We start from the raw sequence: 20,247 nt of genomic DNA on the forward strand, positions 1-20,247 counted from the left end.
AGGTTGTCTCCTCCCCTCCTTCTCCTCCTCCCCCTTCTCCTCCTCCCCCTTCTCCCTCCTCCCTTTCTCTTCTCTCCCTCTTCCCTTTCTCTCCTCTTCCTCCTCCCCCTCCTCCTCCCTCTCCCTTGGATAATTAATTGGCAGGTGCTTTAAAGGAGGTAAAGTTACACTTTTTTTTTTTGTCACCACAGGCCTAACCACTGACCCTTGTGGAACCAGGTTATAAAAGAGTCCTTAAAGCAAGCGATTTACTGCTGATAGACACAAAATAAAACAAAAGTCCAGGCTAAAAACAACAAGCAGATCGATTACTTTAGAAACATATATTGATAAGTCTCTTTTAAAGGTTGCACCAGGTAAATGTCATATTATTTTACCTTTCAAATAACAACAGCCAGTTTTGTGGTGGGACTCCCAAATCCACCACAATCAAGATTTCAAAGCACATCTGTGTAAACATTATCACATCAGTGTAAAGCATCAACCAATGGGCTTTTACTTTGAACCAAATCTTCTTAATTGCAGTGTTAAATCAAAGAAAGTTAGATCAAAGTTGTGCGAATCTCATAGCGGTATAACTAAAGTAGCCAGAACATACATTGATCACTTTTAAAGAGGAGATGCTTAAAGGTTTTAAACTTAGATCAAGTGCCTTTTAATGAGGTTTGTTTCAAGATCTAAGTTCTATGCAACATATAATGCTGTTAGTTATTCCACAACAAATATATTATTGTCACCTGCTCCTAGAAGTATTAGTTTAATACGTATTTCCTCACAAGAACACTTTCAGTCCTGGTGTGTAATTAATAGCCATTATATTCTTAAATCTCTTGCATTTTACACACACACACACACACACACACACACACACGCACGCACACACACACCACTATTCACAAATAGTCACCAACACCCAAGCACTGTAATAACAGACCAGGTGTTTGTGAACCTTAGCATTTGTATGTATTTTCTATCACAGCAATAACCCAATGCAATAAGTATAACCAGGTTATAGAGGGGAAAGTCCTGCGTTCTGCTGGCGTTTACTTCAGAGTCTGCCATCCTCTATTTGTAAAATAAAGACAGCACCACTCCATAGCTTACTGTACTCAAGGTTGCTATGAGACATAAATGTGAAAATACACATTGGAAAGAGGCTTAAAACTACAAGGCTTCCTCTGTGTATAATGTCCTATACAACTTGAATCGCTGAGCAGTTTTTTTAACTTTATAATTCTGCGAGTGCAATTTGTCTGAGATGCAAAATAAATCTTTTTTTTTCTAACCTAAACCAAAGTTTTAATGTGTAAGGTTTGAATGGTGCTTACTGCTGTTTTATAAAAGACCAGACTAGAAACAAAAAGATAAGGATTTCTTTTGTTTGCTCTAGTCACGTGACAGGAAAAGATAACGTTAAAGGTTTTTTTTTTTGGTACGTGCTGTGATGATATCATGGGAAGTTAAATAATTTTGAAGAGTGTTTTACAAGGGTACGTTATTCAACTTTTAAGTATACACTGCAATCTAATCGACTTTACTCATGCTTCCTAGAGACCACACTTGCCTTGCTGTTATACAAATACATGGTATGATTTTTACTTACACAAAACGTAGTTTCAGTCTTCCAGACCATTTAATCCTATAAACCTTTTCAATCAACACAGTCTCATAAACATTTGTTTTTACACACTTGATGACTGTATATGTGCGTCACATAAAAAAAGTACAACTCACTTAAAAGTCATGATTTACACCCTCAATAAAACTGAAGTCCCATTTCTGCAACATTATTCATTACTTGTAATTATAAAGCATTGGTAGCAACATGAATATCTGTATATAATAAACAATAAATTGTAATAAACATAATGAGACATTATTTAGTTGATTAAAATGATTTATGAGAATGATTTATGAGCTCCCATATTTTTCTCGATTGTGGTGGATTTGGAAGTCCCACCACAAAACAGGCTGTTTTTATTGAAAGGTAAAATAATATGACATTTACCTGGTGCATCCTTTAAAAGAGACTTATCAATATATGTTTCCAAAGTAGGGGGAGGGGAATTAGGGCACGCCTTATGGCCCAATTGCTGTTTTTACTGTTTTTGTTTTAATGCTCTAAAAATTGGATGCATCTTATGGTCAGATGCATCTTAAAATTCAAAAAATGTGGTAATATCCATTATCTTTAGAAGATAATATTAAATTTAAAAATGTACAACAAAAATTATATACAGATTGCTATCTTTTCCATAAGAAAGAAGGAAAATAAGAGAAAATTTTACATGCATATGCTTATTTAAAAAATAAATGAATGAATTAGATATTAATAAAATAGGTTACCAGGTTAAAAACAGGACCAGACAGAATAGAAGAGTGATGACACTTCTCTGAGAACTTTTTACAAGACTTTTACTTTTTTAAAGTTTTTTTTTTTAATTTTTCAAGTAAAATGAAATAATTAAAGGTGATTGGGAGTCGAATAAGACTGAGAGCAAGGGAACCTATCAATAAAGTTTCAAGCGAATAACATCACACAAGCAAGTGAACGACAGTCACATGTTTAGGAAAAAAAAAAGACGTTACTTTCAGAAAATAAGCAGTTCTGCAAAAACACTTCTTTGTTTAAATAATCTGGTTCTAAACACCTAAGTAAATAAATACTGAACTTCAGTGAGAAAGATTCTTTTTCCCAGCATTACGAGTTAGAGAACGGTAGGACTGAGTAATGGCTAGATACACTGAGAGGAGTTTACACTAAGAGAGACGCGTTTACATAGCAAGGCAGGAAGACTAGACTTTACTCAGTAGTGTTGAATTACAATTGCATTAACCAGTATTAGCTCTTGTCCCCTCCCCCCAGCCCTCCCCCCCACCACGCTACCCCTTCCCCTTTCCCCCGACCCACCCCCCCCCCCGCCCCCGCTCCCCTCCCCCAACCCCCAACCCCCCCCCCCAGCCGTGTGCTTGTGTTTGTGCTTTATCATACTCTTCCCTCTAAAAGGGCCTGATGAAAACATACGGTGAAGCAATGAGCACAGCTAACATCTAGCCCTTGATCTTTTTAATGTAGTCACCTCCTGAAATTACCTGGGAAACTTGGAGGAATTGTCAGGTTGGTTCTAGGATTGAGGCAACTTTTTTGTGTGTGTGCCAGCTGGCAAGGAAGGAAACAGAGAAAACGGTAAGAAAGTAAGAAAGGGACATGAAATCTAATCTGTGACAATTTGAGCATCAAAATAAATAATACAATACGACGTTTACAGAAGAAAAAAAAATTCAAAGGCAACCGTTTACGAAACAACCAAGTGATAAAAAAGGAATCTTTGTCTTGTGGAAGAAAACCAACTAATAGATAGAAAAAGAAAATAAAAGAAAAGAAAAAAGAAAGAAAGAAAGAAATTAGAAAAGGACCATTTTATGCTCAGAACACTTGTGGGCCAGAAACAGTCATTAGTGCATGGTAAAGCTAGGTAATAAGTTTTTACTTTAAAAGCAACAAAAACAATTGGAAAGGGGGGGGCTGACGAGGATTACATGAAGAGCAGTAACGATAGTATATTAGTCTAGTAGCTCCTGCTTTGTTCAAGTAATAATCACAGACAAATGACAGACCAAACCCATTTTCATCTTATGCCTTTATTCGTTAGTTTAAGTGAGGAAAGCTTTCTTTGGTTCCTGATTTCAAAGGGTTCAGTCCATAGTTGCTTGGCCTCATGTATTTGGGTAGAATATCGTAACCATGAAAGCATGTGGTGGGTGTGGTCCACCTCAGGGCAAGTGGATGCAGAGTGAGAAGAGATAAACAAAGTGGGATGGAGAGATGTGTCAGTGGTTAAGAGTGCTGACTGCTCTTCCAGAGAACCAGACCAGGGATCAATTCCCAATATCCACTTGGCAGCTCACAATTGTTTGTAACTACAGTGCCAGGGGATTCAATCCCTCACACAGATGTACATGCAGGCAAAACACTAATGCACATAAAAATATAAATTAAAAGAAAGAAAGAAGGAAGGAAATAAAGAATGAGTCCAGGGCAAAATCTAGCCCCAAGGACAATTCCCTACTTCTACCTTTTACCACTTCCCAATGACACTGTCATGTTATGACTTCATCAAGGCATCAGTCTGCTGAATATGCAATAGCATCATGATGTGGCCCTTTTGTCAAGCTGACAATGAATAGGAACATCACACGCCCTAGGAAGAATACAATACTATTTATGTGTTATTCTGGTTATACCTGATTTCATCATGATATCAAATAAACTCCAACTGATAGGCAGTGCACAACACAACTGGCCTGTGATTTTTTTTCAGAATGTCAAAGGTTCCACATCCACATTAAGGTAAACTAAAGAGACATAGAAATTAAATGTGATGTATAACCTTAAGCCATACAAATATTATTTATACAACTCATACATTTGATTCTGGGGGGTCCATTCTCCATATTTTTTCTACCCATAAAGAGGATCAAAATAATAGTAACACATAATACAGTCTTTCCCTTTTGCATTTGTTATTCTTTTGCATTTTTTTCCTTCCTTGCCTTACTCAATATAAGCAGGATGCCACTGGTTTACAACAGGACCTCGGTAAAATTCCATTATCTCCACAGAACTCAGACTACCTTTTCACAGAATTGGAATAGCAAAAATTGATCTCTTCAGCTTGTGTGAATACTGTAGGAATCATATGGATCAATGTGGTGAAAATACAAGGAATAATTTTAATAACAATACTTGTTATTGATTTTCCCTGAATATTAGACCACATAATATTTCATGTTCTTATTTAGGTTCCAAGCAGGTAAAGATAGATAATGAAGTTTACAGCATCATCAAAACTAACAATGATATTAGGAATCCAGAAAGGATTTCTGTTTTTTGTTTTTTTGTTTTATTTTGTTTTGTTTTGTTTGTTTGCTTGCTTGTTTTTTGAGACAGGGTCTGCTATATTGCGCAGGCTGGTATTGACGTCTCAGGATCAAGTGGTCCTCTTACTTCTGTCTCTGAAGTAGCTAAGCCTACTAATCAGTACTTGTTTGATATAGGTCTGAGGGGACAGACACTGAAACCCTCAGCAGAAGCCTATTTCACAGCATCTCGATAAACACACATTGTTCATTAATGTCTCAACAGCCTGTTGTTATCATCTGAAAACTCATAAACATTTATTGTAAACATACTTAATATTAATTTCATGGGAGAAAATTGCTGGATAACCTCACCTAAACATATGACAATGAGTAAGGTGATGTGTTCACTACTACTACTATTACTACTACTACTACCATGAAACTAATGAAAAAATAAACATAAATTAATTCTAATGGTAGCTCCTACTTGTCCTGAGGCAGATCAATGAGAAAAATTAATTACATTACTAATGTTAAGAACACAGATCATGATGCTGGAGAAATGGTCCAGTAGTTAAAGGCACTGATTGCTCTTCCAGAGGACCCAGGTTCAAATCCCAGCACCCACGTGGCAGCTCACAACTGTCTGTAACTCCAAGATCTGATGGCCTGACATAGACATACCTGCAGACAAAACACCAATGCACATAAAGTAAAGGTAAATTAAAAGATTATTTTTTAAAAAAGAAGACCACAGATCATGATATTATGATTAATTGAAACTGGCTACATTTAAAACTTGTTTGGTTTCAGTGTCATGCTAAAAAGAAATGTAGTCCTGCTAAAATGAAAGCTCATTTATGCAGGAGTCTGTATCTGTTTAGTTAATTTTTTAAGATTTATTTTTATTTTCTGCTTGCATGTACACTTGCACACCAGATCTCATTGTAGATGGTTGGAAGCCACAGTGTAGTTGCTGGGAATTGAACTCAGAACTTTTGGAAGAGCAGACAGTGCTCTTAACCTCTGAGCCATCTCTCCAGCCCTGTTTATTTCATTAATAGTTAATTCTATTCTTATCAAACCAAGCTACAAATATCTAAGAAGGTAATACAAGTTTAGTCTTTAAACAATTGAACTCTATGAAAAACTGACAACATTGTTTATATGCATTACTTGATGGCTCCAGAATCCGTGACTAAACAGTGGATTAAGGAACATAATTATAGCTACTTTTCAACACTTTCTATTATCTCACTATGAATGTGCCCAGAGATGGTACTAGTTTGTTTGTTATTTTTTCATTTTAAGTAAATAAACTATTTTTAAATAGGATTAATTCTCTGGAATGAACACTACAAGGATGTGTTTTATTATGACGGTATAAACACTAAATCACCACATTGAAATAAATTAAGTTTTCCACAAGAATGAAACTGTCACTAAAACTTCATTTTAAGTGGTACTCTTTCCAATAATACATTTTACCATAAGACGTAGGAAATACATTTTAACAATTAATAAACTTGTCATCTCTTTAGAGTTGGATAGAAATGAAACTGCCATTACAGACATGGGAGTACATTTTTAATCTATAATAACAGCAGTAATAAGGATGAATGACATCCACTTTGAAATTCAGAAAATGCACCCGTGGCTTATTAAACCACCTTGAGATTATATAGCTTGCAAGCAAAGTGATAAACTGACTAAAGCCTTATTTATGTGTTCCTCTCCTTTAATTAGGAGTCTGAGCTAATGAGTCCAGTTTTGGAAATACTGGAGCCTAGGCTGTGGTAAAATGCTGCCCAGAGGTTTATCCAAACTAGAGCTTGGGGAGTAGGGAAGAGCCCATTCCTCCAGGGGACAATGAAAGAAGACTCAGGAGTTTCGTAAACTTGACATAGGTTAGAAAGACACAAACTCTTTCTACCAGTGACCAGTCTAGAGTGAGCAGCACCATCCCACAGAAGCTGAGTGATGCGTCTGATAGAGAGATGTGGCTGAGGCTAGCATCAACTGTGTGAAGTAAAGCACTGCCAGTCACCTCTTACTTGTCTTGAAAGCAAGTTAGAGGGGATAAAAACAAACATCAAGTACAGTACTGATGTTAGAAGCACAGATCGTGACCGTATGGTTTTGTAAATTGTCCGATTTTAAAACAGCCTGGCCTGAACTCCATTTTAACGAGAAACACTGATTCTTCATTATAGTCCTGCTAAAATAAAAGGTAAACTCCATGAAGTCAGGAAAAGTGAATTAATGGAAGAGGGAAAGTTAAAGTGGGAGGGGGTGGGAGGATGGGGTAAAGGAAAGAGTATGGAAAGGAATAACTAACATTAAAGGCTTTGAAAGTGTCATAGGAAATTTACTGCAGTAGAGACTTTCAGAAATATATACATATAAAAGGACTTTAAACAGAGTGACTTTATAATAGGGACAAGGCCCCTCCTAGGAATCACAGGTTATCAAATAAAAATCCCAGTGCCAGATATGAGATACATCTTTTTGAATTGTTGGTTATTGGGGTCCTGTAGATGCCCCCAAAATATTACATGTTGCTGTTGATTATCCTCCAGGACTTGATGGCGAGACCCTATTGCTGAAGCTACCACACACTTGAACTGTAGGAGGTGAAAGAATCAAGATGGTGCAGACCTGGGAGTCCTGCTGGCTAGCTTCCATATTGGGGGAAGCTATGCACACTACTGGGGTCTCAAAGTCGTTGACCGTGATACATAGCTGTGAACGACTGTAACCACAGGCCTGGCAAAACACACTCGCTGGTGCATTAGCAGCATGAGTACCATAGGAGCAAACAGCCACTTTTTAAAATGATTGGGTTTAAAGTCTTCTCTACAAGACAGAAGTCAACACTATTACCACTAACTGAAACCATAACTCGTGATTGGTTAGATCATAGGACCTAGGGCAGAACCTAATACTATTTTCTGCAAAATGGACATAGTGATAAACCGCCTAACACGTTCTTATATTTGTATCCATAGCTAATCCATTTCTCAAGCCTCATTGGAAGTTGTTTGATTTTTGTTGTAGATGCCAATTAATGCAGAGCCCCACAGCCTGTCAACCTTCAGAGAATAAGGGATTATGTAATAGTGAACTAAAATGAGATATCTGTACCATAGTGCTGCCCCCATGGCTCAGGTATCATGTCAGAAGAGGAAGCAGAAAAATTGTAAGAGCCAAAAGAAATGGACATCTGCAGCAAAATAGTATTTTCCAGAGACGACAGCTTCTCTGTACACATGCACTTATGGAGGCTATGACTGCATGTACATGACGCACTCAAAATCAAACGAGTTAAATGAACGAGGGAGGGACTCCTTAGGTCCCGTGCCTAGCTAAGGAGTCACTGTCAGTTGACAACTGCTATGGCAAAGAGTGAGCCCCTTTTCTTCAGGGATGTGGTCTGTGAAAGTCCACATACAGGCAGCACTAAACACAGTGGCTTTTTAGAAAAATAGAACGTGTGAGGTTGAGAAAGGAATGTTAGGGGAAGATGGGGGCAGGGAACGAAGAGGAAGCTTGTATAGCATCATATGCATGCATGAAATTTTCAAACACTATTAATTAAAAACAACTAAAAGCCCACAACAGCCTTAGGCAGCTATGAACTCTCTGACGTACTGTAACTGGCCTGGAAAAAATACACTATGAATGTTGTCATACTTTACATACTTAATAAATATCTTTTTTGCTTAATTGATAGGCATGTTTAAAACTTTTTTTGGAAACCTAAAGCATTTGCTTTAATTTCTTGAATTTACTTTACTCTGCTTCACAATTAATAATGATTCTAAGCTATAGAATCTAGAAACATAAAAATGTAACTTGATTCTCAAAACCAGCTATATTTGGAGACACATACCCTTGGTCCTGAAAAAGAGCTACATAAATCCACTTGCTACCACTGTGTAAAAGCACCTGCTGGCCTCTCCTGGGTCAGCCACTAGAGGACGGTGTGGTCACATGCCTTGATGAATCCCAGAGGGGACCTTGGGAGGCTGAATGAATGCTGCCAAGTTTCATTTCCTAGCGTCTAGTCCTGCCCTTGGCAAATTCTGCGTGCAATTCTGGCTTTCAAATGTGAAAAGAAGAAAATATTGCAAAATTAGAATGAGTAGGTGATTGGCAGCATTAAAAAGTCACAGAAAACTGTGAAAATATCAGTAGTCTTGAGGTGAAGAAAATGCAGATCAGCAGATACTACGCAGCTGTCAGGACACTGAGAAAGTGTTGACGCTGTGAATATTTGACTCGAGCTATTCCTGCGAACAGGCTATAAAGTTCTAGCTGGCAGTGAAACTTAGAAAGGAGTTCAAGGACAAGAGCTGAGTCAAGCAAATGAGAAGGCAAGGAGCTAGCAGCTAGATTTGAAGTTCACCGCTGTCAAACATAATGACTGACAATTTCTTTAAGAACTGTAACACTCAGAAAGCTGTGTTTACCAGAATCTGCAACAAAATAACAGAATAACAGCAGCAATACACTCAGTGGGTTTTATAAATTAAAGACGTAAAAACTTGTGTCAGCTCCCTTTTAGGTTTTCAGCAAACTCAGATCTGTTAGTGTTCCCTCAAAGGCATCAATATAAACTGTGTTTCTAAGAAACTGTTACCATTAAATTTTATTTTGCAGCTCAGTCTTGTTTTCAACTGGAAGATTGTTGACTTGGGTCTCTGAAGCTCCAATAATCCAACCATGTTCTCCCTGCTGTGCGCATCAGATTTGCATGGACTTTCAGCAATTTTATAAAAAGAAATGTTTTCATTCTTTCAAAAACACATAAGGTTTCTGTTTGCTTGCTTGCTTGTTTGTTTGTTGAGATGTAGTCTTGCTATATAGTTTGGCTGTCATCGAACTTGATGTTTAAACCAGGCTGGTCTCAAACTCACAATCATACCCTGCTTTGTCCTCTGGCGAAGTTATCCTCCCCCCATTTTTAAATATTCTTCTCTCACACAATACATCCTGAGCACAGTTCCCCCTTCCTCTACTCTTCCCCCCCCCCCCCCGATCCATTCCTCCTCCATTTCCTCTTCAGACAAGAGCATGTCTCTAAGAGACAACAGTCAAAGCTGCAGTAAGACAAGGTGGAAACCATCATATCAAGGCTGGACAAAGCAATCCAAACCAAGGAAAACAGTCCCAGGAGCAGACAAAAGAGTCTGAGATACGCCTACTCCCACTGTTAGAAGTTTACCTTTGAAAAATTCTAGGATTGAGCCGAGGACCTTGCAACTGCTCGTACTATAAGTTTTTACCAACGGCCCAGGCATTAATGTCAACAATTAATAAATGGGACCTCATGAGGCTGAGAAGCTTCTGTAAGGCAGGAGACACTGTCAAGAGAACAAAGCGACAGCCTACAGAATGGGAAAAGATCTTCACCAACCCTACATCTGACAAAGGTCTAATATCCAAAATATATAAAGAATTCAAGAAATTAAACACCACCAAACCAAATAACCCAATTGAGAAATGGGGCATGGAACTAAACAGAGAATTCTCAACAGAGGAATATCAAATGGCTGAGAAACACTTAAAGAAATGCTCAACCTCCTTAATCATCAGGGAAATGCAAATCAAAACAACTCTGAGATTCCATCTTACACCCATCAGAATGGCTAAGATCAAAAATTCAAGCGACATCACATGCTGGCGAGGATGTGGGGAGAGAGGAACACTCCTTCATTGCTGGTGGGAATGCAAACTAGTACAGCCACTTTGGAAATCTATCTGGTGCTATCTCAGAAAAATGGAAATAGGGTTTCCTCAAGACCCAGCTATTCCACTCCTTGGAATATACCCAGAAGATGCTCCAGCACACAACAAGAAAATTTGCTCAACCATGTTCATAGCAGCCTTATTCATAATAGCCAGAACATGGAAACAGCCTAAGTGTCCATCAATAGAAGAATGGATAAAGAAATTGTGGTACATATACACTATGGAGTACTATTCAGCTATTAAAAACAAGGAATTCCCGAAATTTGTGGATAAATGGATTGAGCTAGAAATGATCATAATGAGTGAGTTAGCCCAGAAGCAGAAAGACTCAAATGGTATATACTCACTTATATCTGCATATTAGCCCAAGGGGCATGTCCCATGAAAGCCTTCAAGTACCAGGAAACTGGGACAGTGGGGAGGACATCCTATTGGGACTCTAAATGAGACAAGCATGGGAGAATGGCAAAGTAGAAGGATCCAGAGGGTCCTAGAAACCTACAAGTAGAATATTATGATAGGCAGATTTGGGCACAGGGGTCCCGCTCAAACTAAGGCACCAGCCAAGGACAATACAGGCTGTAAACTTTAAACCCCTACCCAGATCTAGCCAAAGGACAGAACACTCTCCACAGTAGAGTGGAGAGTGGGATATTACTTTCTCACATACTCTGGTGCCTCACCTTTGACCATGTCCCCTGGAGGGGGAGACCTGGTGGCACTCAGAGGAAGGACAGCAGGTTACCAAGAAGAGACTTGATACCCTATGAGCATATACAGGGGGAGAAAATCCCCCTCAGGAACAGTCATAGGGGAGGGGAATAAGGGGAAAATGGGAGGGAGGGAAGAATGGGAGGATACAAGGGATGGGATAACCATTGAGATGTAACAAGAACAAATTAATAAAATAATATATATCTTGGAAAAAAAAGTTTTTACTACCTAATAGATAGTGACTATCTTGGTAAAGTGGCACAGAGGCCCTCTGGGAATACAGAGGAAGGGGATGCAGGCTATCCAGATGAGACCTTATAGGCTGTCATTAGCCAGTACTGGGGGAGGACCCCCACCTGTCAAAGGTCTAGGGGAAGGGAAGAGGGCAAAGAGGGAGGGAGGGTGGGAACGGGAAGATAAGAGCAAGGGGATTACAATTGGGATGTAATGTGAATACATTATAATAAAATTGTTTAAAAAAGAAAAAAGAAATGTGCAGCTGAACCCTCCTGGAACTTACACTCTAGTTGCTGAATACAAACAAATGAAGAGGAATCCCATTATGTATTGATGGGAGTGGCAGAATGCGGAATTTAGTTTTTTCTCTGAAACTAAGGAGAGGGTTGACTAAGCCATCACTGGGGAGGCAGAAACATTTGGGTTAACACACAGGAGTCCTGAGGAGAAGGCAAGAGAAAGGAGAAGCCTGATGAGAGAGTTTCTCTAGTGCCACCCAACCTTACATTCTATTCCAAGCTAACATTCTATAATATACTTTCCAAATCTCACAGTAAAATGGTAGGTGAATATAGTTAGTAACCTGATTTTACAGGCTAATTTTTACAAGATTATCTCTTCAAATTACCTAAATTTTTCTTCCCTTAGAGTCAGGGTTCTAAGAAAATGAAGAAGGTTCTAACTATATTTGGGACTCAAATATTGATATTTCACCAAAATAAACCCATAAATAAATGTTATATACGTACATATAAAGTTTAAAATATAAAATGTATTAAAAATACGAGACATATAAAATCTTATATGCATAGTAAGATTCTGCAGTTCTCCGTAACATACACAGGGTTTCTGAAAGTCTACGCACAACCTATTTGTTATTGTACAAATGCTTACCTATGTAACAAAATCTTTTTACTTTAACACTGCGCACTTACATATAAACTTCTAAGTCCTGAGTTTTAAATAAACACTACTTTCAAAACTTAGATTTTTTTTTTTAAAAAAAGCTAATTTTCAGGTAATTTTTCAGGCAATGCTTCTGGGCATTAGCCACCTACAATTCAGTAGCTACCTTTACGACCTCTCTGTCAGATATGAAGCTACTAGAATGCTCAAAGCTGGTTGATGAAAGTGTAAAATGGCACCGCCATTTTGGGAAATGCTTTTATTTCTTAAGTAGCTACACATATCTGTGCAACTATTGAGAAATGCTACATGCAGGTTAATTAGCTTAATAAAAAGATATGCCCATACAAATGATTGTGGAAGCTAAAACTAAATAGAGTACATATGCCCATTAGCAAGAGAATGGATTACCATACCACAGTATAGACAGGTAGAATCTATTTGGCAAAAAACAATAATTGGTATAAACAAAAGCATGAATAAATCTTAATAACATGGTGAGTTAAATCGGGCAGATAATCAGGTTGTTTGAAAATGGTAACATTGACCTCTATAAAACTCTCCGAAAGGTAAATACCACAGGGTACAATGACAACTAACTTTATTATAGATATCAGATCGGATCAATTTTAACCTCTGGATATAAAAGGGTAGTGAATTAATAGGAAGGGCACAAGGAAACTTCCTGAGGTAACAGAAATATTCTGTCTTGAACTACCTTTGCCAAATGGTATCTGAATGGTACATTTGACATCTAAACATTGCAGACCTCAATAAATGTTGATTGCATTTCAACAGCAACAACAAAGGATAAAGTAAATGTTCTTCACAAAAGAAAAAGGCTCTTCTCCCAAAGGTGTGGCCCACATCTATGCAGTAGCACCTTCTGATTTAACGTCGTGTCAGCCTGCGTCATCAGGGGGAAAAAAAAAGATTTGAAGAATATTTCATTTCAATGAACAGACTTGAAATGAGACTAAAAGAGCATCTGTACCACATTTTGAGATTGCCTGTTCAAGTTTCTACCTGATTAAGACCTAAATGGATAAAGTGTCCTGTTAAGATGTTTTTCAACCCTTCATTGGGTTAATTTCCAGTTTGAAAGATGACCTTATTTTTGGAAGATATCTTGAATTTTGTGGATTGATTTTTAGTTGTACTCTTCCACCTTAGCAGACCCACCATAAAGACAGGCTCGTCTGAAGTGATTCAGTGAGTCAGTGTATCATCATATTTAGCTGGAGGCACAAGTGCAGTGATTAATCGTGGGTATCACAGAGCATAAGTCTCTATGACATAAATCTCGATCAAAGTGTATGTCTCCAAAAAAAGTTACATACACCAAGAATCTAGTCAAATAAGATTTCCTTATATTGCACTTAAAGGATGAACAGACCTCTTTATTCTAAAATAACATATTCAAGAAGATGTGAGAGTAGGTCATCTATTGGTTTCCTATAAGGTATTCTCACAAGTGAAAAGTCCACTTCATTTTCATTGATGTGGTCATTTGGGGTAGGCAGGGGCCTGAGCACAAGCTTTGACATGACCTTGACGAATTGGAAGTCATTTTGAAGTGTGTGGGTCTTCGTATGCTTCAGTAGCCAAAGAAGTTAGGAACACTTGTAATTTTGAACTTGGTGTGGAGATCAATCCCTAGTTTCTGAGACACATTAATTTATTTTAACAGAAAAAAACACACAGCATAAGTGATTCAAATACTACTTTTGTTTATGAGTGAATAATTTGATGTGGACAATATACAGATTTTTAAGTGGAATAAATTTAAGCATTGGTTAAATGCATTACATCACCAATATGTGAATTTGAAACATTTATCTTTTTTCCTCAATCAAATCTAAAAATCAGTGTTTGCTTATACCAACCCCTCATTTCCTGGAATTATAAAAAAAAAATATTGCTTCTAACTGTATTTGTGTAGGTCCAGTCACGGTAGTCTCTCCCCGGCGTGAGTAGTGTGATGTGCCATGAAGTGTCTGCAGGCCTGAACTCTGGAAGAAAAAAATAGTAAAGTGGTAACACTTAGGTTGATTGTAATTAATGAAGAATCTCATAAAAGTGAGAACAACTGGGATCCTCCTCTCCATTAAAGATGGAAGAATTCATTTGGCCATTTATGGCTAAAGACAAATCCTCAATCCTGGCCTTTCTAGGTTAGACAAATGTCTTTTCTACCCTGTCTCGTTCTTGTGTCAGTTGTTGAGTTTTCCAAAAGGTTTCTAACCAGTTATATGCCATGGGTGATATCGAGCATGGAATCATATAGACTTATTGTTGGATCGATTATGTTATAAATTAGTATAATTTACATTTATTTATCTAAAAATGAATACAAAAGCAGATGAGTAACAAACCTCAGCATTTCCTGTTTATTTTTCTGCCATCTATTGCGCCTTTGTTATGTACACAGACAGTGGAAATTCTGTGTGATGATACAGCTCTTTGCATGTCTTCCCAACTCTATAATCAAGTATGTTATAGTGATGGATTAAGATCATCATGGTAGGAATATTTTATATAATGGAATTCTGCAAATGCTACAAACAACTGCTCTTGATCTCTTCTATTCCCAAACCAGTCATAAAACCTTTACCATGCCCCTGGTACCTGGCCACAGGGCCTTCTAAAGAAAGCTGCTCCCTCCAGTTTTCAACAACCTCATTGTTATATGACTCCCCAACTTTCTATCATATTGGCTTAAACTAATGCTTTCCCTTTATAATGTGAACTAAGATTTATAGAGATTAATGTTCGTGGACCTTCTAGGCTCTTTTCACTGACTTACATATGACTTTGCCCCAAAATATTATCTTTTTAATTGAGCGAATAGGATTATAATTGTATTCTTTGTAAATCAATGTGTCTCTCAGTTTCATTAGAATATAGGAAATTTTTAAGTGCAAAGAAAATTACTTAGGTTTAAGTCTTAGATAACCCAAAGTAAAAATAAAAGTCATCCTAAGATCCTCTTAGGCTCCTCACCTCTAAGCTGTGAAGAACATTGTCTGGATAGAGTTATACTCCTCCCATTTTTAGTGAGGGGATTTCTACAGCTGTCTACTTTGTGTCTTGGGTTTCCATGTAAAATTCCTTGACAATTTCCACTAAATACTCCTAGGAAGAAAAATTTATAAAAGATTAAAAACATTAGACTAAGCTACCTCTAAATTATTTTCTGTAACTCTCTGACTTTACATTGTGAACATTACAGAAATATTTAAACTTTTTTTTCATTTGTCTGTTTGTTCTTGCTGTTTCTGCATCATCTTTTTTTTTAAATGGCTCTTTTCAGTTTACTGCATGAAGGAATTGCACTAGTCCAAGTTAAAAGCAGACCCTAACTGGTTACATTATATAAGCTGTGAGGTTTTTAAACTTGTGACAAAGGACAGAGGGAAATTCTACTCATTGCAAGGAAATCCTCACTTAAGCTTCAGAGCCACAAGCACTTAAAACTACCATGAGCCTTCAGCTGGCCGTCCTTAGCCAGTCCTGTCTCTATCAGGAACTGGCATTATGATCTTGCGCTGGTCCCCCTATAGCTGAATTACTTCTCCATATCCTGGGTGCTCAACTGCAGTACCATTGCAGGCAAAGTTCTTCTTAAACGCCTTCACCAGTTTCTTTTCATCATAATCACCAGCGATCCCTTGGACAGTACTGGAGGTCTTCCTGCCGTTTTCTGTTGAATTCTTATGTGGATATAAAACTCAGCGCCAGCAGGAAGCAGCAGCTCATCACCCTTACTTGCTTCAGCAGAGAGGTCGAAAGAGTGGAGGTTCTGGATAGCGGACATAGGATAGGATTCCTTTCCCTTGATAGAAATGGACTGTGGAAAGTGTTTTCCGGAGAATGAGGGCAGGAAGCACAGAGCATCTGGAAACCAGAGGTCTCAAGGGGAAGGCAGCCGAGTCCTCTGAGGCTCAGTGACTGGGCTGCACCGTCTCTTTTTGGAGGAGTTTTGCAGAAACCATGACGACGCATCTCATTCTCATAGCTCACCCTTCGCAGACCCAATCATCCATTTTCTCATGTGAATTTTGAGTGTGCCCTGAGATTTTTACTCAGTTCAAATTGTGGATCAACAACACTAAACCACAGATGTTGGCAAAAAATGACACTGGTTTGGTAGCCACCTAATTTTCTCCGTGTATGTACGCTGAATTCTCCTTGCTGCTTCTCTAATAGCCCCCTCTTTATGCTGAGATGCCCATCTGTTCCGAAGGTTGTCCTTCTATTTGGATATCTGCAATTTCCCAGCTAACATATGCCAGTATGGGGTTAGAGCCAGATACAAGAGTCTGCTCTACCTGCACTAGGTCTTAAGACCAGGTACCTACTGAGTCTGTCCATATGGACATTTCAGAAGAGCTGCAAGCTACAAAAGAGGAAACACTGAGAATTTGCTGACACATCCTTTTGGCTTTCCTTATAAATCAGAAAAATAGCCTGTGACTATCTTTTGTAGTTTCCAGGCACTAAAAATGACATGTTGCATGACACATGTTGTTTAAAGCTCTGTGGTCTATGCCAAGATCATCTAAATTTTCTTTTAGTTTTAAACTCTTCAATTAACTTCATTGTTTTAGTTTACTCTAAGCTCTACATGCTCAATTTACAGCTTGTAACTTCTATGATTTTATAGTTGATAAAGTGTAAGAACATCAAGAAGCAATTTTGTATTTAATATAAACATTTTATGCACTATCTTACACAAAAAAGGACATGTAAAATTTAAGAGTATATCTCTATGAATACTCAGAATAAAGACATTTCTGTCATTTCAGCCAGAATGGTCACAGAACTCTGAAAGAACTCTCTTTCCCTAAGTAGTCTTACCAGCATCATCTACCTAGGGAACCTGCTGTCCTAAGTTCTAACCTAATAAATAAATGAGTAGGCCTGGCTGAGAGGGTGACAGTGTTTGTAGTGAAGCCTGATAACCTGAGATTGATCCCCAGGACCTGTATAATGGAAGGAGAGAACATATGCCCATGATTAACATGTGCTTGTGTGCACACCTGTGCCTTGTGCCTATGGAGGCAAGAAGCAAGTGCTAGATCCCCTCTGACTACAGTTACAGACAACGGTGAGCTACCATGCAGGTCCTGGGACTGAAAACTTGAGTCCTCTGGAAGAGCTGCCAATTCTTAACTGCTCATCCATCTCTCCAGCCCCACAAATTACATGTAATTGCAATTTAGAGTTATTTGATGTATAGCATCCAGCTGCTTAAATATTCTCTTTATATGCACACTTTCACTGAGAGGCATATGAGTAGCTTATATTCTGTGATGCTGCTATGAATTCATACCTATGTCTTTTGGAGACTTTATACTCACTTATATTATTCCAACTAGGCGTGGAATGAATGCGGCACAGGACGTGCATGTGCCAAGCCTAAGTAACTGTTGCTGACAGTTTGCAGAAGGTCATTACTTACTCTGCTACCTTGGTACTGTGGTGTGTAATGGATGATTAGCACTGTACTAGGAGGCTATTTTCTGCCAGAAGGTACCCTTTGATGGGCATGGAGCCTAATCACTATTATTTATGGCTTAGTCAAAGTTCTACCGCTGTGAAGAGACAGCATGACCACAGCAACTCTTATCAAGGAGAGCATTACACTGGGGCTGGCTTACAGTTCTGAGGTTTAGTCCACTGTCATCATGGCAGGACGTATGGCAACACACAGACAGACATGGTGCTGGAGAGATAGCTCGGAGCTTTACATCTGAATCGGCAGGCAACAGGTAGTAGGACACTGGGCTTGGCTTGAGCATTTGAAACTTGAAAGCCTACCCCCAGTGACACCAGTGACCCCTTGTTCCTTTAACAAGGCCACATCTCCTATTAGTGCCATTCCCTATGAGCCTATAAAGACCATTTTCATCCAAATCACCACAACACATGAACAAAAAGAGAGTGACAATAAGGCAGGTTTGCTTGCTTTGGACAGGGGGCTTTGCCGAAAGCAAGTAAGAGCTACTATTCCACAATATTCTTAAATAATATAAAAGTCCATATGAGCAAGTGGCAGGCAAAGACAGGTTTTTTTTTTGAAAATTACATTAAAAAATACTAAATAGGTAAAATGGTCATGGTTGGAGTTTTACTGGGCTTGATTCTAGAATATAAATGCGCATTACTAACAATTCAGTTACAAGAATCAAAAGGGACATGTGTCAGTCAGGCCAGTGACTGCTGGCCATCGATAATGCTGAACTCTCTGAGGGGACCATAAGAACTGACATTTAAAATTCTATTCCAATATGATGCTGTCAGATAATATTTAAAGTGCTAGCTCTGTACTGAAATGTCAAAACTTGTTCTTGAGTTAACCCTTCTCCATGCTCACATTCCCTTCTGATCCTTTCTCTTTTCCCTTTCGGCCTCTATATTAGGCAACGGTTCTATGGAGAAACAGGGCCAATAGAATGAATGTATATTACAAAGGGGGAATTAGCTAGATTGGCTTGCACCATAGGGGTCAGGTAGTTCACCAATGGCTGTCTTCACGGTAGGGATGCTGGGAACCCTGCTGGTACCTATGAAGCTCATGAAGCTGCACGGCTCAGTAGTTCCAAACTGGTACTTAAGGCCCAAAAGTTCCTGGAAAGCCGCTGGTATTCATTCTGCGTTGGAAGGCCGAAGAAACTGGAGTCTGATGTCATTGGGAAGACGGTGGGAACTGATAGACACAACCACTCAGGAAGAAGCCACAGAAGGCTGATAGGAACATACTGCTTTCCGGAGACCTCCTTGTACATGGGTTACCTGCTGTAAGGTGTGGCCTACTTATGTTAATTCTACACAACTCTCTCTCTCTCTCTCTCTCTCTCTCTCTCTCTCACTCTCTCTCACTCTCTCTTTCTCTCTCTCTCTCTTTTTTTCTCTCTCTCCCTCCCTCCCTCCCTCTCCCTCTCTCCCTAGTCCCTAGTTCATTCCAAATCCTGTCATGTTAATAAAAATCGACCACTGACGTCTCCCATTTCAATCATCACATCTCCAGATGTGCAGCTTGATTTTCAGGAAGTAAATCAATTTTTTATTCAATGTGGATTTTTTTCTTTAATTCTCACGTATATAACAAGGGCCACTCTATTTTTTTTTATCCCCTCATTCTCCTCCCCGCTGCACAATCATAATAAAATCCCTTCCTTTTTACCTAACACAATTGAGGTCCTATCATGTGGCTGGGGCTGGGTTACGTAAATGTTCTGCCTCCGTACATACAGCTTAGGTAAGGGTAAGGGAAAGAGGCGGAGTGCAGATCACTGTCCATGGAGGTGGGAGCTAGTCAAATTAGAAAGCAGATCCCCAGTGCCTTGGGTAGCTTGATTTCCACAATCTCCAACATTAGGAATTGACTTCCAGGTCCTGCTGGCTAGCTCAGGACAAAAATCACAAGAGAGGGCTGTGATGTCACAGAGTATAACCTACTCTAAGTAGCACAGTCTCAAAGACTAGGGGGTGATGTTTGGGACAACTTTCCACAAAGAAAAGATTGAGAGGACCTGGGGGTGGGGGTGAGCAGGCACAAATACAGGGCTTCTCTTACAGCTAGTGGGACTTTGGGAGCTCAAGTGCACAAAATAAGACAAATGTTAAGCTTCATTTTATAGGAGTTTTGTTAAGCTGTTTCTGATGGGCATCCTTACATTCCACATTTTCAACATATAAATGTTATTCCCTTATTTGCACAATGGCAAGTAGTGAAAGGCTAACACAATTAGGCTAGGAGATGTGATT

At 38.7% G+C, this 20,247-nt stretch overlaps 1 long non-coding RNA gene and 1 pseudogene across 2 annotated transcripts in view; both read right to left on the reverse strand.

Moving 5' to 3' along the window:
* The window catches only part of LOC311584942, a 753,214-nt gene that overhangs the window by 597,507 nt on the left and 135,460 nt on the right, over nucleotides 1–20,247 (reverse strand). The window lies entirely within an intron of this gene.
* On the reverse strand, nucleotides 15,929–16,291 carry LOC311585003 (eukaryotic translation initiation factor 1-like; annotated as a pseudogene). The gene has a single exon. The product of its transcript is annotated as a eukaryotic translation initiation factor 1-like (transcript).

Source organism: Acomys minous, assembly GCF_964271855.1.
Source record: "Acomys minous genome assembly, chromosome: 15".
In the NCBI taxonomy this organism is placed as follows: Eukaryota; Metazoa; Chordata; class Mammalia; order Rodentia; family Muridae; genus Acomys; species Acomys minous.